This window comes from Artibeus jamaicensis, unplaced genomic scaffold (assembly GCF_021234435.1).
Source record: "Artibeus jamaicensis isolate MK-2021 breed Jamaican fruit bat unplaced genomic scaffold, CSHL_Jam_final contig_482, whole genome shotgun sequence".
Taxonomy (NCBI): Eukaryota; Metazoa; Chordata; class Mammalia; order Chiroptera; family Phyllostomidae; genus Artibeus; species Artibeus jamaicensis.
The window spans coordinates 10,142,099-10,165,868 of NW_026521857.1; the positions used below are offsets into that span (position 1 = coordinate 10,142,099).

Consider the following 23,770-nt stretch of genomic DNA (forward strand, 5'->3'; position numbering starts at 1 on the left):
TTGTTAATAAACTGGTTTCCTGTGTCCTATCCATGTAGTCTCTTCTGTGGGTGAAGTTCAGTTTCTGAGCTTTCAAGGCCATAGCCAAACCTTGAGCCATGTCAAACCCCCCAAGAGGGATTTCTCTTCCTCATGTAACCTCTTGAGAGAGAGCAAAGGATTTTTCCTCCCTCAGTACCCACTCTGCCATTGACTAAATATTCCTTGCTTACTGCTGTGACTCAAAGCCACTATTTATGGGGTCCTTATTATGGCCCAAGTGCTATACTAAATCTATGCTATGCTATATCTTGCATGGATTCACTCCCATTGTCCTCATAACCCTATGAGGAAGTTACTATTATTATCCCTATTTCACAAATAAGGAATCTGAGCATCAGTAACTTCATAAATAACTTATCCAGAGTCACAAATTTAGAGATTTAGAGGGTGGGAAAGGTAAGCCAATATTTATATCCAGGTCTTAATCAACTTTTAAGCCTGTGTTTTTATGTTTGAATTGTGGCAAAATATTTATAACGTAAAATGTATTATCTTAACTATTTTAAGTGTACAGTTTAGCAATGTTAAAAACATTCACACTGGTGTGCAGCCAATCTCCATAATTTTTCATCCTGCAAAACTGAGACTTCATACCCATTAAGCAGCTCCCCACTTACCCAATCCCCCCAGTCCCTATCACCACCATCCTGCTTTCTGTCTTAATGCATTTGACTGCTCTGGGTACCTCACGAAAGAGGGATCAGAGTCTTGTCTTTTCTGACTGGCTTATTTCACATAACTTCCTCAAGGTTCACCCAAGTTGCAGCATGTGTCAGAATTTCCTTCCTTTCTAAGGCTGAATCCTATTCCATGGTGTGTACATACCACATTTTGTTTATCCATTCACCTGTCAGCGAACATTAGGGTTGCTTCCACCTTTTGGTCCTTAGTAATAACACTGGTATGAATGTGGATATACAACTATCTCTTTGAGATCTTGCTTTAATTGCTCTGGGTACATAACCAGAAGTGGAACTACTAGATCGTATGATAGTTCTACTTTTAATTTTTTTGAGGAACCACCATATTCTTTTCCACAGTGGATGTACCACTTTACATTCCCACAAACAGTGCACCAGGGTTCCAGTTTTGCCACATCCTCACCAACACTTGTTATTTTCCAGCAGGGTTTGTTTGTTTGTTTGTTTGTTTGTTTGTTTGTTTTTGGCAGTAGCCTTCCTGTTGGGTGTGAGGTCAAACCTGGATTGTTTAAGTCCAGGTCCGTACAGCCTTGCCTTTTGAATTGCAAGAGTCTCATTTGGTAACTTCTGGACAGTAGCGTATATATAGTACACTCACAATTACAATTCCTGGGGTCTTTGACAGCAGGCTTCCCTGAACCACAGATTCGTCCTCTGTAAAATGAGCATAACCGATTCACAGAGGGTTGAATTAGATAAAGTGGACAGAGTGCCTGATGCATAGTAGTTTTATTAATATTTGAAGAAGGGGTTCAATCAGTACAGCTTTAAAAAACAGTGATTTCCTGGCTTTTACTTTAATTTTTTTACTTCACATTTTTTAAAAAGTGCTTTCATTAATGTTCACTTTGTAGTATTATATAGCAATTAAAAACATGTATTCTAGATTCTGATTATCCAGACGTGACTCCGTGTTTCACCACTTACAGAAATATGCCATTGGGCAACTTAGCCTCTCCCCACCTCAGTTCTCTCTTGTGTAAACGGAGATAATAGTACCCATTTATAGGATTTACATAAAAGTGGCTTAGTCGTCAATAACTGTTGGCTACTACTAGTGTCATCATTATTAATTTGTGATGCATGCCAAGGCATTGTTTCACTCTAAGCAATGGAAGTTAAGAATTGTACAGCCTTTTGTCATGTCGGCTGTTGCACTCATTGGCCACGATTTCCTACAAAATGGCAGATGGAAACAGGCCACCTTAGGGAGTTACTGCACGGAACGAGACACGTTAATAGAGTGAGCCTCAAGAACAATCTTGGAGCATTGGCTGCTCTTACAAACATTTCATCCTCTTATTCTTTACACCCCCTTTTAAAAGAGACTGTTCAAGAATGGAGAGTGGTCCTACCGTTCCGTTTCTCCCAGATGAAGGGAACGCTGCCCCAGGGGGCCTGGCTGCCACCTGTTGCTCATCTGTTGGGACTTTGATCCGAATAATGGATTCACTTGAGCAGTTAGATAGCTCAGCACCAACACAGCCAAGTGCTCTTGGAAAGGAAGAAGTTTGCGAGGGTGGCATGGTTTACCTCATTTCCAGACAAAGAGCCAGCAGGATATTCAGGTGTATTGAGTTTTATGTACAAACTATACTATATTTTCAGAGCTTTGACCCTTAGAAAAGCACCGTTAACATGCTTTCCTCTCCATCTAACACTCATTTCCAAAACCACTGAAGTGAAAGGGTCTATTAGTTCAGGGCCAGATTTGAAAGCACATGAAAACTGCATTCATGAGGTTAAGAAATGGCTTAACAATTAAGTTAAAACAGTTGAAAGTGGATCTAATTTCAAACAGATCAGCTAACCGTGTTAGAGGCAAATAAGGGTGTGTTCCTTCCTGTTTTCCTTCCACCCCAAAGATATTGGCTCCAATCCCAAGCAGTTTTGTAGTTTCTTTTCTTTTTCTTCATTGCCCAGATGTTAAAGTGGTGTCACAATTAATACCATAGTACATTTAATATTTAGTTTATTTCTTTCTTTCATACTGCCTCTAATTAGTTTCTTTTGCAGGCTCGTTAGGAAATATTTGGGTTTCACAGTCTAGATACATAGTTTTTGTGCTGCTGGGTTGTGTTTTAATTGGGTATTACAGCTGAACTAGTGTGATTGTGTCTGTTCAAAATGTGTTTGGTATGTTTGCAGTACCTTTCATGTAACAATTTGAGTACCATCCAAAGTACCTTCAGAGCTAGCTGCTGCTAAACAATTAGCCTTCATTTCATTTCCCTTACTATTTGCGATCACTGATGATAAGTTTCCTCCTTGTGGGGCTTGTAGCTGGGGTGTGATAAGGGGAATTGCATGCATCAAGGAACCAGTTGTGACTTGATAGTAATAGCTACCATTTAGTGAGCCTCTACTATGTGCTTGGTGTTAAGGCTTTTTACCAGTGTTATGTCAACTTACTATTCTAGCCTGGGAAATGAAGGCAGCTAGACCACATGAAGTATTCTTTACATTACTGTACACGCTCACAAAGAGGCATCTTAGGGGTGAGATTGGGCTTTCCTACATTTTTATCCTTTGCCCACATTGAGGCATGGGGGGAGGGGACACAAGGAGCAGTGGGCTCAGCATGAGCAAAGGCATGAGCAGATGCCCAGAGCAAAAAGTGGCTGAGGGCGAGAGAAGGGAATCATCCCACCTGAGCCTGAATTACTGACACAGACAACATTCTGGTAATACCTGGCTTTTTATGATATGTTTCAGCATTTATGAAACAAAATAATATTATCTAGGCACTAGACTAAATATCGGAGATAGAAATACTGAAAGTGATCTTGATCTTTGAGGAGACTTTAGTCTGGATGTTTTTCTGGTAATACTGCTATTCCATTGTGACCCTTTTAGGGAGGGACTGGGGTGAAAGAGAAGGTCTTACTATGGAGGTACACTAGCTGCCCTTGGCAACATAATTGCTCTGTGGTTAAAGTTTTATGGGTGATTTTTACCAAATCTAAATGAATTCATAGGAACAGAAGCTTCCTCATGAAAGTCAAAGCCACATTTCAGAAACCCCCAAACCTGAAAGGCCATCTAAGCCCAATGTCCTAGTGGCTAGGGCTGGGGATACTCCGGGAGAGTATTATCCCCTATGATGACATAAACCCAGGTGTCCAGAAGTGCTGTCTCATGCTCTGACTTTGACTATATTACTTTTCCTTCAAATGTCTTTCATTTTTATTCAGCCCATAATTATAAGTGCCAGGTATGGCAATATGCCTCACTTTGACTGGGACAGTCCTGGTTTATATCCGTTGTCCCAGTGTAATTAGTAATAGTGCCCTTTTTTCACTCCCCAAAGTATCTTGGCTTGGGTGATGAATTATATGGTCATCCTGGCAATCCTAAAGCTGACCCAAGCACTGCTTGGGATATAGAAGGTCTAAGATGTGATTCTTGCCCTCCAGGAGATGCAGGTCTGGTTAGGAGGCGAACAGAGGCACATTGAAACAAAATCTGTAATATAGCACCAGCTAAATTAGATGGCATCAGATCATAAGGGATTGGGAGATAGGAGACCTCTGAGTACTTTTGGTATCAGGAAATGTATGAGTCTTCATTCTTTGCAGGCAACAAAGAACAGTTAGTTTAAACAGGAAGGGGTTTAAAAAGCAATAGTGCACAGAACTGTTAAAGGGGCAGGGAAGTAGACTCTTCACTGAGTTTTTAAAACCACCCAGAACCACACAGAGGCTGCTGGTAAGAGATGTTACTTCTGCCCCCTGTCCAGCAACGCAGAGGTCCCACGCCCTGTCTGCCCCCTCATGGAGCTGACCTCCTAATCAGTGTCTAGCATATGTTGCATCTGAGGAGGGAACCTGAGTCTCAAGTGTGTACCCTTGGGGACAAAGGAGGATGGGAAATGCTCCTTGGACTCTGCATTTATTAGTAAGGTGGAATTTATAGTGTGGAGAACTATCAATGTGGAGAGGGTGTTCAAACAGTTTCTTCTACAGAGGATATTATGGATGTGGCAAAGTAGAACCATATTTAGCGGGTAATCAGGCAAATAAAGAAGAAAATATTTTTCAATGAGATGTTTTTCTTGAAGTGGCATAATGCACAGGAGTAAATCTGGCTTTCCATGAGCATCCATAAGCAGATGTGGGAAATAGGCAGGCTATGGAAAGTCATGTTCTCTAAAGAGTGGAGCCTCCAGGTTTTGAAGTCAAACAGAAAACTTACAGCTACCACTTTAGACAATAAAACACATGTGTTAGTCTATGATGAGTTAGGCTGTCCTACAATAACAACAAATGAACTCTGAAATCTCAAGCCTAACACGACAAAGGTGTATTTCCTGCTCATGCTACAACATGCCCACAGTATTTGGTGGACAGTCTGGAACCAGGGATTGTCTGTTCCACACAGTTGCTCAGGGACCCAGGTTGGCTGCGAGAAGAGACGTGCTGAGGAACCAGGCTTCTCACGGCCTCGGCACTGGAATGACGTGTGGTGTCTCCTTGGATGTCCATTAGCCAGAACTGGTCACGCGGCCCCACCTAACTTCAAGAGTTTGGGAAATACGTGCTCCTGTATAAATAAGGAAATTCGGGTGAATACTAGAAGTTTCTATTATGCCTGTGGGAACGTTTTCAAGCCTGGACACAACTCTGAGGAAAAGCTCATAAGAGCAGGGCTACCTGTCAGTCTGTTCTACCACCAGCTCCAGGCCCTAGCGCAGCGCCTGGCTCAGAGTTGGTGCTCAGTTTGTTGAATGAACTTGGCATTCAGTGACAGGCAGGGTGGAATAGATGGTTTCTTGATGAGAGCTGAGGAAGCTGAAAATGTATAAATAGGTTGAAATCCTGTTACTTCAAATTAGGAAACTAATATATTTTTCAAGGGATAAAAAATATAGTCAAGCCACCTAACCTGCTCTTTGAAGTCATTTGACATGTCAATAAGCAGATTGCAAAAACCCCTTTTTAAATTGATAATAATCTTGCAAACTTCTGTTATTTTCATGGGAACTGTAAGGATGTGTACTTTAGAGCCGGACTTAAGTTTCAGTTTTCTTCCCTTTGACTTTCTGGTGTTGAAAGTGCTAGCTTGTTTCTCCTTATACTCAGGGTGTTGACTTCGAGTTGTGCCTGAAGTAAGACAACCATGAATGTCTTGGTTTTCTATCCTAGTTTGCAGTGTTTTAAATTTAAAGGGCCTTGGAGAAACAAATTTTCTCCTGTCCCTCTATCTGCCTGATGTAATTCAAACATAAATATTCAAGCCATATGTCAAGTTAACAGTTATCTGGTAGGAAGTCAACCTATAAAAATCAGACGCAGTGCCTTTCAGACTTGCCACCACTTGAGAGAAATCCAGGGACCAGAAGAGCAAAGCACTCTTGTAGGTATTCTTTATCACCACCATCTATTCATTCTAGAGGGTCCTGGCTCCCAGGACTGCTTCCTCCTACACATCCTTGTCAAAAGAATCAGGTACCCCTTAACTAGGAGTCCCCAGCCCCCAGGCTGCGGACTAGCACAGTCAGTGGCCTGTGAGGCATCAGGTTGCACAGCAGGAGGTGCGTGTCAGGTGAGTGAGCGAAGCTTGGCTGGCATTACTGCCTGAGCACTGCCTGTCTCCCCCAGCCCCGTCCGTGGAAAAATTGTCTTCCTTTAAACTGGTTCCTGGTGCCAAAAAGGTTGGGGACTACTGCCCTTAAGCACATGAGCTTGGGGGTCATGCTATGTGGATTTGGAATTTTGGCTCTATCCTTTACTAACTGTGTGATCATTGGCTGCTCACTCTCCAGGTGTGTTTCCTATTTTATAAATTAGGGGTAATAGAATCTATTTGATAGGGTGATTTGTACAGTGAAGTGAGATAAAGCCTGGGAAGCATTCAGAGCTGTACCTGGCAGAGAGGAAGTGATCGATGACTGTGTGGTGTGAAATTGGCATGGTGATGGCCAGTGAGGATGTATGGAGGCCATTTAATCAAGATCCTGGTAATGTCACATCCATGGGCGTGGGTTGTGTTTTTCCCAAATCACATACATACCATGAGAAGAGGATTTGATCGGTGGTCTTTTCAGGCACATTTATATCCAGCAACAGCATTTGTAACGTATAGTTGCCTAAAAATAAATACTTTGTGATTGTGATTAAGTTCCCCTTTTTCATTGACTTTGAGTTGCTCTTTCTTTTCTGTTGTCCTTCTGATGAGGCCAGAGCTCCTCTGTATAATCACAGGGCATCTGTGGTTCCAAATAGTGTTATTTGCTATAGATCTTCTTTTAACAATTCTTTCTTTTAATACTTTATTTATTTATCTTTAGAGGGGAAGGGAAGGAGAGAGGGAGAGAAACGTCAATGTATGGTTGCCTCTCGTGCGTCCCCTGCTGGGAACTGGCCTGCAACCCAGGCATGTGCCCTGACTGGGAATTGAACCATGGTTGTTTGGTTCACAGGCCCCGGGCTCAATCCACTGAGCTACACCAGCCAGGGCTTAAATATTCTTTAGGGAGATGAGTTTCTGGTCTCTGTACTATCTGATCTGAAAATAAACACAATCTTCCTAATCAGTGTCCTTGTTTCCACCCTGTATATAGATCAGATTATGTCTCTTCTCACACCCATCTAAAATTCCATATGACCCACTGTACGTACCCCAAAATTAAAGGCCGGCACTCAAACAGACACTTGTATACTGATGTTCATAGTGGCATTATTGACACAGTCAAAAGGTAGAAACAACCCAAGTGTCCAGCAACAAATGAGTTGACAAACAAAATGTGATATATACAAATGGTAGAATTTTATTTATCCATAAAGAGAAATGAAGTTCTGATACATATTCAACCACATGGGCGAATCTTTCTTAATTATTTTATTGTTGCTCAATGGGTGAATCTTGAAAACATTATGCTAAGTTAAATAAGCCAGACAAAAAAAGAACAAATATTATATGACTCCATTTATTTGAAAGATATAGAAGAGGAAAATTCATAGAAACCAAAAGTAAATGAGAGGTTATCGGGGCATAAAGAGTTATTTCTTAATGGTTACGGAGTTTTTGTTTGGAGTGTTGAGAAAGTCTTAGAAATCAACAGCAATGATGGCTGTACAACATGAGGATTGTTAATTAAGGCCACTGAATTGTGCACTTAAAATTATTAAAGTGCTAAATTTTGTTATCTGTATCTTAACAGAAAAAATGAAATTAAAAAGAAGAGCATGCAGGGCTTTGCAACCACGCTCAGGGTGGAAGCGGGCACCCCTGTAATGGCCGGCCAGGCCTGGTGCCTCCGCTCCCCAGGGTTCATTGATCTTTCTCCCCCTCACGCCCGCCGTTCCAGCTACACTTGAATTTAAACGTACCAGGTACCCTTCTTCAGGAGGCCTTTCCATTTGCTACTACTTCTATTTAGAATGTGCTCCTCTTAAATGCTTGTGTGACGTGCCTATCATCTCCTGCATTCAGATCTCTACTAAAACACCACCTTATCAGTGAGACTCTCCTGAGTAGCCCTCTGTAAAATGCCACCGCCATCATCTGTCACAGCCTGGTACCCCCTACCCATGCTCTGTTTTTCTCCACCATACAGCTCCTCATCAGCCACACCAGATATTTACGTGTTTCTTTGTCTCTGGTTATGAAAATGGAAGCCCCATCCATGAGGGTTGGTACATTGTGCTTCATCTGTGTCCTTAATGCCTAGAACAGTGCCTGGCATGGGCAAATGTGTCATAAATGTCTACTGAGTAAATGAATGAATGTCTTTGTCCTGGAGATGTGTGTACACCCCTTACTAAAAAGGAGCGCAGGACCAAACATGTGCTCACTGTATATCATCAGTTAACGTGCCGCGAATGCCTCATGATAAACAATCACAGAACCTTCGTGGAGTTCAGCTAATCTGGAGCAGGCTTGGTCACATATCCACAGTCAGCGTAGGGCAGCTGAGCAGCTCTTCTAATCTTGGTGGGTTTGCTGACATGTCCGACAGTCCAGCTGCCAGATCGAGGCGGCTTCAGCTGGGACCCTGTGGATGATCCGCTCCGCTCCATGCATCTCATCCCAAAGAGGCTCTCCCGGCTATGTTTCCACAGTGACGGCAGAGGAAGAAGAGCAAACAGAAACGCTCAAGTCCTTTTCAAGCTACACTGTATATTATGTTTGATAACATCCCCCTGGCCAAAGTCAGTCACATGGTCAAGGCCAAGGAGGGCATTACTTACTTCTGTGGTAGAAGGCTCAGGCACAGGAGGTATAAAGGGTTGGGACCTTTACTATATTCATTCAGCCACACCCTGTGCAATCCCAGTGTCGTTGCTCATGGGTGACACGTACCCCACAAGCATTCGTGTTCTGCCTCCACCTTAGATCTAGTCACTCCAGCTCTGCAGCTCAGGGTCTTGTTTTTAGACTGTGCCTTGTAGAACAGGAAGGGTTAGGTCCAGTTTTTCTTTTTCTTTTTTTAAACAACTCCTTTTTCACATAAAGAATCCAAAATGTAAAAGTTAGTAGAAGTTAAGGCATTTTCTCATGGTCCTCTCTTGGGAAACATTGAAGTATTCTAGAGGATGCTGTTATTCTCTGAAATGTTTGCCCCCAGTGGTGAGCACAAAGACACGTGAATATGCTAGGGACCAAGGGATTAAGTTGTACAAGGAATTAAATTTGCTTATCAGTTGACCTTAAAATAAAGACATTATCCCAGATTATCCAGATGGGCCCAGTGTAGTCAAGGCAGTCCTGAAAAACAAAAGGGCATCACCATACAGCTTTCCAAACTGGATCTGCCTTTCAGCACAGAGATCCCACTCCTGGGAGTATAGCCTAAGGAACCCAAAACACTACTTCAAAAGAACATAAGCACTTCAATGTTCATTGCAGAATTATTTACAATCACTAAGATACGGAAGCAGCACAAGTATCCATCAGTAGATGAATGGATACAACAACTATGGGACCTTCACACAATAGAATACTACTCGGCCATAAAAAGGAAGAAAAATTTATCCTTTGTGACAGTATGGATGGATCTGGAGAACATTATACTAAATAAAATAAGCCAGTCAGAGAAAGACAAACACCATATGATTTCACTCATATGTGGAATCTGATGAATAAACTGAACTAACAAGCAAAACAGAGGCAGACTCATAGATGGAGTCTGTGATGACAGCTCAGGGTGGGAAGGTTGGAGGCAGACAGAGGGAGCAAATAGGAAAAAAGACCCATGGACGTGGACAACAGTGTGATGGTTGTGGCGGGGAGGCAGGGAAAGGGTTATAACTGGAGTAAATGATAATGGAAAAATACAATTAAAAAAATAAAAGGGCAGCAGGGGAACCAGAGGTCAGAGTGAAGAGAATTCGAACTTGGGAAGATGGAAGGGGGTCAGGAGCCAAGGAATGCAAGCTGGGAAAGGGAAGAATACAGATCTCCCCTAGTGTCTCTGGAAGCAGGGCAACTCCTCATTCACTGGTAGTCCAGTGAGACTCCTTCCAGACTGGTGAGCTCCGGAGGGGTGAGATGATAAGTCTGTATTGTTTTAAGCCACTCAATTTGTGATAATTTGTTACAGCAGCCTTAGGAAATGAATACAGAGACTGATATTATCCCATAGAACCCAAGTAAAAAAATGAGATGTGTTATTGACAAGTGAGTAGCCATTTATATCCCATCCATTTTCCACATTGGCCAGTAATTTTTTTAAAGGTGGTGGGGAACACCCTAGGAACTGAGAGATGGGAAAGGAGGAGTGTTAAAGGAGAAAAGGTAGTTACTTGCTGGGACTGATCTTAAAAAAGAAAGCGATTGAAGAGGATCTCAGCAGCTCAAGGAGCAGGTGAAGATGGCAGCAGCCGAGGCTGCAGACTGCATCAGGGAGGTCTCCTGTGGCCAAGCAGGAAGCAGCAAGAAGCCCAGCACTGAGGACGTGATGTCCAAAGATTACTGCTTCAACTCCCATGCGTACTTTGGCATCCACGAGGAGATGCTGAAAGACGAAGTGTGTACCCTCACCTACCGCAACTCCATGTGTATTTCACAACTGGCACCTCTTCTCAGGCCAGGTGATGCTGGGCATGGGCTCGGGCACAGGGATTGTCTGCATGTTTGCTGCCAGGGCTGGGGCTGCGAGGTCATCAGGATCAAGTGTTCCAGTATCTCTGATTATGTGGTAAAGATTGTCAGTGGAGACCATCATCAAGGGGAAGGTAGAGGAGATGGGGCTCCCAGTGGAGAAGGTTGACTTCATCATCAACAAGCGAATGGCTACTACTGTCTCTCCTACAGTCAGTGCTCTACACTGTGTTCCATGCCCGAGACAAGTGGCTGGCACCTGATGGCCTCATCGTCTACGACTGAGCCACGCTGTATGTGACAGCTATCAAGGACCACAGTACAGAGACTACAAGATCTACTGGTGGGGAAAAGTGTATGGCTTTGACATGTCTTGCATCTAAGATGTAGACACTGAGGAGCCCCTGGTGGATGTGCTGGGCCCCGAGCAGCTGGTCACCAATGCCTGCCACATAAAGGAGGTGGACATCTACACTGTGAAGGTGGAAGAGCCGACCTTCACCTCTCCCTTCTGCCTGCAGGTGAAGTGGAACGACTACATGCCTGCCCTAGTGGCCTTCTTCAACATCGAATTCACCTGCAGCCACAAGATGACTGGCTTCACCACCAGCCCTGAGTCTCCATGCATACACTGGAAGCAGACGGTATGCTACATGGAGGACAGACTACCTGCCAGTGAAGACAAGCGAGGAGAGCATTGGCACCATTGGTGTGCAGCCCAGTGCCGAGAATAATCGCAGCCTGGGCTTCACTGCTGACCTGGACTTCAAGGGCCAGCTGTGTGAGCTGTCCTACTCCACCAGCTCCCAGATGCGCTGAGACGGCACCTGGTTTCTTTCACTGCAGCCAGGCCAGCCATGCATGGGCCGAGGGGCTGTGGCATTAGGTGGTTTCTGCCCCCTTTCCTCTCCCTTCCTCAGAAGGAGGTTTTAGGGGCATGGGCCCAGGGTGCAGGGAGTTGGGGGAGGGCACATTGTGACTGTATTTTTCATAACTTATGTTTTTATATGGTTACATTTATGCCAATAAATCCTCAGCTGGTGGGGGGAAAGGCAGGTGTTAGGGAGACAGCGTGGAGAGTGAATGTCAGGGAGTCCTGACTCCACAGCTTATGCCCCACATGCCCAGACTACTGGTTCTGCCTTTGGCCAAACCCTGCCCCACGCCTCTCTCTACTCTGAACCCTCCTGGAGCCACTAACTTAAATCACATAAACATTGATGGGGACTTGAGATTGACCCCACTTGCAGTGATTTCTGTAGCCTGGGTGATGCACTCAGGAGTGGAATTGCGGGTTATCAGGCGTGCACAGCTTCCACTTTACCAGACAGTTCCCCCTGCTTCCCTAAGTGCTCATGAGAATTGTCAGACCATCCCCTACAGCAGAGCCGAGGTGGTCTGGTTCCTCTGCACTCTCATCCACTCTGGATACCGGTGGGCCTCTTACTTTCTGCCTACCTGGTGTGTGTGAATTTATATCTCACTGTGTTTTTAATTTGTTTTTCTCTAACTATAAATGAGGTTGGGCATATTTAAATGTATTTATTGCTTTCTTTATATATTCAAATTTCCTCTTCAATAAAGGGTCTGTGTAAGTCTTTTGCTCATTTTCTTCTATTGAATTGATACCATCTTATTGATTTTGAGGATTTCTGTATATAAAGTTAGCTCTAAAGAAGCAAGTGTCTTTTCCCAGTTTGTGGTTTGTATTTTAACCTTTTTTGGGTGCCCATAGAACTGTGTGTATTTTTGTGATTTAAGAATGATTTTCCTACCCCCGTGGATTAGAAAGGTTTTCTGCCCACACTGCCCTCTAAATTTTTGCAGTCTTACCTTTGATAGGTAAGTAATCAATCTGTAATTGATTTTTAAGCATGGTAGTTAGGTGTTAAATTTCATTGTTTTATGTGTGCATAATCAGTTGTTCTGGGAAATTTTCCTGAAAGTCTACCTTTCCTTGGTCCACAATACCTGTTATGAATAATGCTTCAACTTATATGTGAATCAGTGTCTAGCCTTCTACCTGGCATCTTTTTGTATTAGTTATCTCTTGCTGTATAACAAATTACCTCCGAGTTTAGCAGCTTCAAACAACAAACATTTGTTATCTGAGAGCTTCCGTGGGTCAGAAATCTGGACACAGCTCAGCTGGGTGCCTCCAGTGCAGTGCCGGCCATGAGGCTGCCATCAGGATGTCAGCCAGGGGAGCTGTCTCAACAGAAAGCTCGCCTGGGGGAGGAGGTGCTTCTAAGTTCACTTACAGGTTGATGCTAGGATTGTGCTTCTCGTGGGTCATTAAGTTGAGGTCTTGGTCCTTTGTTAGCTGTTGGCCAGAGGTTTCCCTCAGTCACTTCTCCTGGGGGCTTCTGCACAGGGCAGCGCACACATGGCAGCTGGCTTCCCACGGCACAGGCAAGCAGAGTGAGGAGGAAAGCCACAGTTCAGTTTTCTCTAACCTGATTTCAGGAGTGCCATCCCGTCATTCATGTTGAGTTTTAATCAGAAGTATGGTGGTAAGGTCAGCCCATAGTCAGGGGAAAGGCATTACATAGAACGTGAACGCTGGGAGGCAAGGGTCGCCGGAGGCCGGCCTCTTGGAGGCTGCTCACCACACTTATAACCACACACATTAAGTTCTTTAATATCAGTCTTCTCCCTACTTATGAAGGATGATGGGTGATTATTTTTGCTTTTTAAAAACTGTCCATATTCAACATAAAAATACAGTGGAAAGGGGGAATAGACATGCCTTGGAATGGGTTTTTGGAAGTCCACATGATGGACCTGTGGAAGTGATAGGGAAGAAGACAGACGTGTGAACTTTCTTCAGGTGACTGAGTTCCATGCAATGACAGTATGTACCAGCTAAGTTCTCTCAACTAGTTTGTTTTTCAAACTGAATAATTATCATGGTAATCTATAGGAAACATCTTACATGTTAGCTCTTCATTTATGAGATTCTCTGAGACAGAACAAAGCACCTGCCGTCTCCTTTATTCACGTTATGCAGTTCATGGAACTGAGTGATGCTAAATCCGTGTCTCCAGTCAATGAAAATGATACTTGAAACAGCACGAGAGGGTTGCATTGTAATAGCTGTTAACATCGTGGCTTCTTCCTCATTTAAAGCACTAACATCTGCCAGCACACCCTCATGTTTACCTAGTCAAAAGAAATTCTTAGGAATAATTATTTTGAGTTGAATTGATTACTTAAAGATTAACTCTAATATACCCAGTCGTTATTTTCCTCAGCATCCTAGTTCACAGCTCCCCGTGTGCACTCCAGGGGACGAGGATGGGTTAAGGGATCACTGAGAGGAACCCGTTGTCAGTAGAGCATCTTGACCCACTTTCTTTTTTTCTTCCTTCCACTTTGTCACATCTGTGGAGCCGCTGTAGTTTAGTGCTTATCTCCAGCCAGTAATGCAGAATAGATGAGTTCAGATTTCTGCCACTGTCATGAACATTGGGTTTGCAGACTTCATAGTTCTTTTTAGTATATATTTCCTTTTTAAATTTTAACTTTTATTGTATTTTTTCATTACCATTTACTCCCCTTATACCCCTTCCCCACTAGCGGTCATCACACCGTTGTCCATGTCCATGAGTCCTTTTTCTTTTTCGATCAGTCCCTCCACCCCAGAACCCCCTCCCCACTAGTTGTCATCCTGCTGTTCATCTAGTCTGTTTTCCTTGTTAGATCAGTTTGACATATGAGTGAAATCATGCAGTGTTTGTCTTTCTCTGACCGGCTTATTTCACTCAGCATAATGTTCCCCAAGTCCATTCCTTCACAAAGGGTAAACTTTCCTTCTTTTTTTATAGCCAAGTAGTATTCCATTGTGTAAATATCCCATAGTTGTTTCATCCACTCATGTACTGATGGACACTTGGGCTGCTTCCATATCTTGGCAATTATTACTAATGCAGCAGTAAACAGAGGGGTGCTTATGTTCTTTTGAATTAGTGATTTGGGTTCCTTCAGATATATTCCCATAGGTGGGATTCCTGGGTCAAAAGGAAGATCTATTTTTAATTTTCTAGGTATCTCTATACCGCTTTCCACAGTGGCTACATACCCACCAACAGTGCAGAAAGGTTCCCCTTTCTCCACATCCTCACCAGCACTTGTTCTTTGTTGATTTTTTGATGATAGCCAGTCTGACAGGTGTGAGATGGTATCTCATTATGGTTTTAATTTGCATTTCTCTGATGATTAGAGACATTGAGCATCTTTTCATATATCAGCCATTTATATGGCCTCTTTGGAGAAGTGTCTCTTCGGGTCCTTTGCCCATTTTTCAACTGGGTTGTTTGTTTTTATGCTGTTGAGTGTTGTAAGTACTTTATAAATTTTGGATATTAACCTTTTATCAGATGTATTGGCAAATATGTTCTCTTATTCTGTGAGTTGTCTTTTTATTTTGTTGATTTCCTTGGCTATGCAGAAACTTTTTAGTTTGATATAGTCTCATTTGTTTTTTGTTTGTTTGTTTGTTTGTTTCCCTTGCCTGGAGAGATATATCCGATAAAAAATTTCTATAAGCAGGGACTTCTGGCCAAGATGGAGGCATAGGTAGACACACTGTGCCTCCTTGAACAATCAAAAAAAGGACAACAACAATTTAGAAATGAAGTAACATTCAGAACTGACAGAAAATTGAACTGTAGGGAAGTCGGACAACCAAGGAGTTGAAAATAGACACTTTCATCCAACGGGTAGGAGGGGCGGAGTTGGCAGCTGAGCAGAGAGGGGTCGTGGCACAAAAAGCAGTGGCACTGGGTGCACAAGGCACCCCGGGCACGAAAGTCTCCAGCAGGCAGACCCTGGACACAGGGTGGCAATGGGCAGACCCAACAAGGCAGCGATTATGAAGTGAGGCATTGCGCACAAGGCAGCTGGCTGACCAGGCGGTCCCATATTCGCGAGCATATAAACCAAGCAAAACTGGGGAGTGAGACAGACTGTGCAACCCAGGGTCCCAGTGCCGTGAAATGAAGCCTTGAAACACTGATTAAAGACACCTGTGGGAATTGAGGTGCAGGGAGAGACTCTCAGCCTCACAGGAGAGTTTGTTGGAGAGACCGACAGGGTCCTAGAACGTACACAATCCCACCCACCCAGGATTCAGCACCAGAAGGGCCCAATTTGCTTGTGGGAAGCAGCAGAGGGAACCAAAATCTGAGAGAGTGGAGCAAACACAATTGTTCCCTCTCAGACCCCACCTCCACATACAGTGTTACAACCCAGCTACTGGGTTGACCCACCCTGGTGAACACCTAAGACTCCTTCCCTTATATGTAACAGGAGGGACAAGACAAAAAAAAATGGCCCAAATGGAAGAACAGATCAAAGCTCCAGAGCAAATACAACTAAGCAATGAAGAGATAGCCAACCTATTAGATGCACAGTTGAAAACACTGGTGATCAGGATGCTCACAGAACTGGTTGAATTTGGTCACAAATTAGATTAAAAAATGAAGGCTACGCTAAGGGAAATAAAGGAAAATCCACAGGGAACCAATAGTGATGGGAAGAAAACTGGGACTCAGATCAATGGAGTGGACCAGAAGGAAGAAAGAAACAACCAAACAGAAAACAATGAACAAACAAGAATTCAAAAAAATGAGGAGGGGCTTAGGAACCTCCAGGACATCTTTAAACATTCCAACATCCGAATTATAGGGGTACCAGAAGGGGAAGAGGAAGAGCAACAAGTGGAAAACTTATTTGAACAAATAATAAAGGAGAACTTCTCCAACCTGGCAAAGGAAATAGACTTCCAGGAAATCCAGGAAGCTCAGAGAGTCCCAAAGAACTTGGACCCAAGAAGGAACACACCAAGGCACATCATCATTACATTAGCCAAGATGAAAATGAAGGAGAGAATCCTAGAAGCAGCAAGAGATAAGGGGACAGTCACCTACAAAGGAGTTCCCATCAGACTGTCAGCTGATTTCTCAAAAGAGACCTTACAGGCAAGAAAGGGCTGGAAAGAGGTATTCCAAGTCATGAAATCCAAAGACCTACAACCAAGATTGCTCTATCCAGCAAAGCTTTCATTAACAATAAAAGGGCAGATAAAGTGCTTCTCAGATAAGATCAAATTCAAGGAGTTCATCATCACCAAGCCCTTACTATATGAAATGTTAAAGGGACTTACCTAAGAAAAAGAAGATAAAAAAGATGAACAGTGAAAGGATAGCAAACTCACAGTTATTAACAACCATACCTAAAACAAAAGCAGACTAAGAAGACAGCTAGATCAGGAGCAGAACCATAGAAATGGAGATCACATGGAGGGTTAGCAACAGGGGAGTGGGAGGAAGAGAAGGGAGGAGAAGGTAGAGCGAGTAAGTAACATAGATGGTAGGTAGAAAATAGACAGGAGGAGGGCAAGAATAGTATGGAAAATGAAGAAGCTAAAGAACTTAAGACACATGGACATAAAATAAAGTGGGGGAATGTGGGAGGGAGAGGGTGTGCAGGGTGGAGGGGAATGAAGGGAGGGAATGGGACAACTATAATAGCATAATCAATAAAATATAATTTTAAAATAATTTCTATAAACAGTGTCCAGGGCTTTGCTGCCTATGTTTTCTTCTAGGATTTTTATGGTTTCTGGTCTAACATTTATTCTTTGATCCACTTTAAATTTATTCTTGTTTGTGGTATAAGAAGGTGGTCTAGTTTCATTTTTCTGCATGTATCTGTCCAGTTTTCCCAACACAATTTATTGAATAAACTGTCTTTAGCCCATTGCGTGTACTTGCTTTCTCTCTCATATATTAGTTGACTATAAAGTTATGGGTTTATTTCTGGTCACTCTATTCTGTTCCATTGATCTATGTGTCTGTTTTTATGCCAATGCCAGGCTGTTTTGATTACTATGGCCTTGTAGTATAGTTTGATGTTAGGTAGCATGATTCCTCCAACTCTCTTCTTCTGTCTTAGGATCACCGTTGCTATGCTGGGCCTTTTGTGGTTCCATATAAATTTTTGCAATATTTGTTCAGATTTCATAGTTTTAAGTGAGCTTCTCAGTTTCTTCTTTATTTCAAGGCTCTACATGTCTGTGTATATGTATATTTGTCCATACATCTATGGCTGAGATTTAGTTAATGGAAGAGAGTTACCTAAGTTCTAGAGTAATCTTCTTAAGTATGTGTAGTAAAAAACCCTCCTCTTTTGAGGAAAAAAATTAACAGTAATGAAGTAATAATAAATTATCTCCATCTAAGATGCCAGATCTCTGATAACATCCTTTTGGCAAAACTTGCTATGTCATTTTTTGACAATGAGAGAGGTTCTATATAAACAAATGACAATGCAGTACTGTTGGCAAAGATGCAATGCCGTGTTATGAATTCTAGGTCTGGTTCTCCCACCCAACAATACCTGCCTTATTTTCAGGAATGTGTAAGCTCGTGTGAATATACATTGGTTCTAAGTTACAGATTAAGAGCGTTAAAGAGGATGGGGTATTCAGATAGACCCTCACAACCAGAGGGCTGGGAAGGTATTAGAGACATTCTGCCTCTTGTTCATTCCTTGTTACCAGACCAGACCGAAGCAACGGTTTGCATTAGGGATGCTTACCTGAAGAGGTGCTTCCTTAAATGTATATTTTCCAAAGTAAAATGGGGTGATGATAAAGATAGTTTTATGGTATAAAGATAATTTTGTATGCAAAGTAAACTTATCAAGATCAGGAGATTCTGAGATTCTTTTCTGAGAGTATACTACACTGCAAAATGTATATTTTAAGAAAATATCATTTCATTGATTATATATTTGTTTTTTGATAGACTTATCTCCATAGGCCGTATGTTCAGACTTTTAAAAAAAGATTCTAAACTCTGATTTATGTTGAGTTGTGAGCTATCAAACTATTTTTGCTTCATCCCTATTAGCGTCCACTTCAAGCTCTAACAGTGACTCTGAGCCTTAAGAAAAATTTACACATAAATATTATGAATCCATTAAAAGAAGTAGGGAGCAGAGTTGTTTTCATGTCTCTCGAGTTGAATGAAGAGAGATCTTACACAAAGTTATAATTTAGTGATGGGCTGATGCTGAGCTTTGGTTTTTGATATGATTATTCCTTTTTTCACTTGGTGCAGTTCAAGCCAGAGGGTTGGGTGTCCCGAAAGAGAGGGACAGCCGAGATCACACAGGGACACATTACATCTGCCCCTTTGGTGCACGTCAAGGCAGAGTTATTCAGAACAGAATCTGAAACGCATTTGATCATACGGTAGATAGTTTAATAATTTATATTTGGCCTTATTAGCAAAGCCTTGTGTTTACTCTGCTATCACCAAAATAAGATTAAAAACCAAGATTAGAGTGATTTGTGTGTGTGTGTGTGTATGTCCTAGTTTAAAATATTCTTCACAATTCTAATGACCTGATAGCAATGACATGTGAGGGGGGCAGGGATTAGATGTGGATAGCGTCTGATTCAGAATTGCTAATGCCCGAAAGTGATGCAGAAAGGCTTGACAGTGCTGTGCTGTCATCGTGTGAGTCTGTGACAGAGGTTTTAAAATGTAAATGTTCTCCCAAAATAAACGGAAAAGTGTAATTGATTCCAAGTCTAATTTGGCGATTCGGTTACATGCCAGGGTACCAATAATGCTAATGGACAATTCATATAACATTGTTTGCATAGCCTATAAGAACTGGAAAATACTGACATCTTTGGTATGGTGATTATTAGGCAATCTTTGTTATATATTAAGATGCTCCCAATTTGAAAAATAATGGAGAAAGGTAGCTTGTCACCCTTAATCTCCTCTATATCCTGATGTCTAGTAATGACACAGGACCAAGGTTGTCTGTCAGTTTCAGGAAGGGAGCTGGCACGGGGAGTGTGGTTTCAGGGCCCTGGCAACACCTGCCGGTGTCAGGGACAGAAGAACTCATTTAGAAGCTGTGCCGCAAGATGGGAAGACAGGTGGCAGCTCTCTTACAGGGATATCTTTTATTTGAGCAGAACCAGACCAACTGTTCCTCATTAAAACACATTTTGCAACATGTCCTAATGTGAGCAGATCAAGTATGTGTGCGTATGTTCAGAGAAAACTCAGCAATGTGCCATCGACAGGTCACACTTACACACTCTCAACATGGCTCGCAGCTGCAAGACAGGTAACGAGAAGAGGCTGTGCGTGACCTGCGGCCGGCATTTCTGCAAAGTCCTCTGTAGAGAAACACAAAACAGCACCATTACCTCCATGAGATTGTGTGGCAGTAAAGTGTGTTTGGTAGGAATCTTGATCTTGATAGTCATTTTACTAATTGTGCAGTGCTTTGGTTTTTCTTATTTCTTAAATTACATTAAAAATGATAGATTACCAGCAAGTCTAAACTTAGTATGACTAAAGCCAAGCCTCTCCTCTGCTTCACCATTCATTCCTACTATCTGTAAATTGGGTGAGTACTCAAAGCTGGAATAACTCGTGGTAGGTACTTTTCTAGGAAGTCGGGAGGCATAAAGGAGAGAGTGCATGTAGAGTCCTTAGGGCCCTGCTGGGCACGTGGTGGATGTCCCATAGAAATGCTACTTAGAATTTTTGCATAGAGCTTGTCCTCCACCTTTCTTGCTGCATCCTTGTGCTTCTGATTCTGTGGCCATATTACATATTATAATAAGCAAATTTTATGAGAAGGAGGAGGAACTGCATGACAGGCTTCTGCACAGCATGAATTTCTTCTATGCCCATCCAGCTCCCTAGAAAAGGATACTTGTAACTGCATGAAAATGTAACTATGGAAAGCAAAGGAACAAGTAGAAATGCAAATTTCCCTCCGGAGAATCTTGATTGACCACTTTCTAGGTCCCTTTCCTTCAGGTCCCTGTTTTCTGAGGCTGAGAGGGCTGTGAGCAGGACAAATACAGGTGACCCTGGAGGACCATTTTCTCAGCAGGCAGCCACCTCGGTGGGTCAGCATGAGCTCAAAGAAAGGAAAAGGACTCAGCAGAAGCAGAGCCCTGGAGGCTCCCTGTCTTCCTCCTCCAGGAAGCTTCAGGTCACTAGCCATGCAGTCACCCAGGAATGCCCTGTGCTCCTCACCTTCTAAATGTGCAGAGCATTAGGCTTCTGGTGGCACGTGTTCTTTGTGCAACTGTTTCGGCTCTGCCCCAACCGAGCACACTCTCCGGGGGGACAATGTGATCTTGGGGGATCACACATGCCTTGAGTGCAGTGATGTGACCCCCACCCCAGATGTTCATGTCCCAATCCCAGGAACCTATGAATGTCACCCTAGATGGCATAGGGACTTTAAGGGTTCGATTAAGTTAAAATTTTGAGATTATCCTGTATTATCCATCTGGGTCCATTGTAAATCACAAGGGTGCCTATAAAAAGCCTGTTAGTGGCCTTGAAAATGGAGGAAAGGACCACATACAGGCGGCCTCTAGAAGCCAGATTGGAGACCCCAGGTTTGCAGTCATTTGTTAATGCAGCATAGGATAGGTAAATGGCAATTCATATGGAAAGACTGTTTGCTTGTGTGTGTGTGTGTGTGTGTGATATATAACTAAGGAATATCCTTCCAACTTACACTGTCTCCTCCCTGGTGCTGGCCCTGGGCATCCATTGGAGAGCCAGGCCAGCCCTGCTCTGAAGGAGTGCACACCGGGTCAGCAACGAACAGGCCATGCGCTACAGCTGACAAGTGCTGTGGTGAGAGCCAGCCAGCAGGCTGCTCAGCCGCCCGGCCCCCCGCCTGGCGAGCTGGGAGAGACCTTCCTACTGCAGCAGGTCCGGTGCCTGAGGCCTGAGAGAACAGTGAGAACAGAAGGCAGGGGGTGGATAGTAGATAGAGGGGAGATGGCTGGTTCAGGCAGGGCACAGAGCAAGGGCAAAAATGTTTTATGTATAGTCAACATAAATGTTTTATGCGGGGTCGACAGTGACTTTATTCCTTCCTTTTTAGTTCTCTTGTAAACCGCATCACAATAATATTAGACATTGAAAGAAAAAGCAGCTAAAAATGGGTCCCTGGCACATCTGACAGTTGAATCCCTCTTCATAACTTGCAGAACCCAGGTTTCCCTCCTTACATTGGGATGGTTTTAGTTAAGCACCCTTCCAGAAGTTTCACTGTAAAGATTGAGGGCCCAGGGAAGAAGTGGTGCTGGCTTCACAGTGGGCAAAGCTTCTTCTCCCTTGCGGGCAAGTGCTTGTGTGGATGGTGCCCAGACAGGACTTGATCACCTTGGAACTGTTGATGAGGGACATGGGGTTCATCTGTTTTTTGTGCCTCCTCCATTTTCCAAGTCACACTCCAGGAATGTAATAAAATAGTAGCCCTTCATTGAACATTCTGTATCCCAGGCTCTGCACCTGGGCTCTGGGCATGTTACCCCTAAGCCTCTCAGCAACATCTTAAGGTAGATATTGGTATCCCTCCTTCACAGAAGAGCCCGGCAGGGTTAGAGAGCTTAAACCACTTGCCCAAGGGCGCACAGCGGATGAATGTCTGCACTTGGGTTCAGTTTCAGGTCTGAGCAGTTGGAAACCTGTGTCCATTCATTGTGTCGTGTGCCTCCTGAGGACACATGCAAGGAACAAAAATACGTTAAGCCAATTAATCATATTTGAAAAGCAAAATGGTGACTTTGCCGTTTTGTAAAAAGAATACCTGCCACTTACATATTCCATGAGAACCAACGACTATGGAGTATGTTAATCTTATTTGAGTTTTATATGTTTAAGACACTTAATGTACATATCTCATTTGATAACAGCCCCATGATGTGCAAATACTAGCAGTATCTCCATTTTACAGGTAATTTTGAATGGAGGCAAAGAGAAGATAGATCACTTGCCCCAAAATCCTCAGAACTGGGAGTGGAGCCCAGAGCCCGGGCACTCAGGACTCCTAGAAGTGGTCAGGGTGTTAACTGTGCTCAGGCAAAAGGCCTGTCCCTCCAACAACTAGTCTGTAACCATCAGAGAAGGGGGAATGATTAGAGATGGACTGTCGTTACCACCTAACTAGACTGAATTTTCTCCACTCTTCATTTATCTTTAACTGATTTAAATCTGATCCCTAAAGTTTCTGAGCGTCAAAGTTGTTTTTGTTTTGCTTTTGTTGTATATACTTGGTTCTACTGTAACACATTTATTGCTTCAGTAGGATTTGATAAAATTATGCTTTCAAAAGTCAGTAGAATGCATTTAAGAATTAGCAAGTTAGAGAGCGCTGAGATTCACAAAGGAAAGAAAGCCTGTGCTGACCACGGTTATTAGCACTTCATCCACATGTCCTTCATCTACGATCACTGGACAAATACCGGGATCTTTCTGACTGAACAAAGGTCATATCCTGCCTTGTTTCAGATTCTGTCTGTTTTGTAAAAGGCATTTATAAATGGAATTTTATTTCTTAAAATTTTAAGTCTGAGAGCCGACACCTGGTTTTAGTAAATGATAACTTTCTTGTATTTGGTGCAATGTTGTTGAAACCTAGGCAGTTTAAGGGTGATTCAACTCTTCTGTTTACTTTCCAGAACTATTTACCATAAGTTTTTCTCTCAAGTCGATTATATACATTGGGGCGTGTGTGGGTATGAACTTTTACTGTTGGTTATGTTTCACCACTTTACCTATAAGCACTTTTTATTTTCATTACACTATGGAAATGCTACATTATTTCCTACTCATGAATGATGCTTCTAACTCTGGAAATCTGCTCTAGTTGTACCTTTGGATATTTTAGCATCTTGCACTTTATAAGAAAGTCCTTGTATTTCCTGTTTTTCTAAATTCCTTCTCCTTCCGTATCACTGCAGAGGCCACAGTTGAAATGTACAAAACTAGCTGCCTACTGATTACTGTGTCATCTGAGAAACTTTTTCGAATCTGATATTTTAAAAACATACCATGAAACTCCTCTAACCAAGATCTTGGATTGGTGGAAGGTGAAGCTATGTCATGGAAGAAGCCCAGCGCAGTGGAGACCGG

At 42.8% G+C, this 23,770-nt stretch overlaps 1 protein-coding gene and 1 pseudogene across 2 annotated transcripts in view; both read left to right on the forward strand.

The window, feature by feature from the left end:
- The window catches only part of CDKAL1 (CDK5 regulatory subunit associated protein 1 like 1), a 667,880-nt gene that overhangs the window by 625,664 nt on the left and 18,446 nt on the right, over positions 1-23,770 (forward strand). The window lies entirely within an intron of this gene.
- LOC119038729 (protein arginine N-methyltransferase 1-like) lies at positions 10,033-11,975 on the forward strand (annotated as a pseudogene).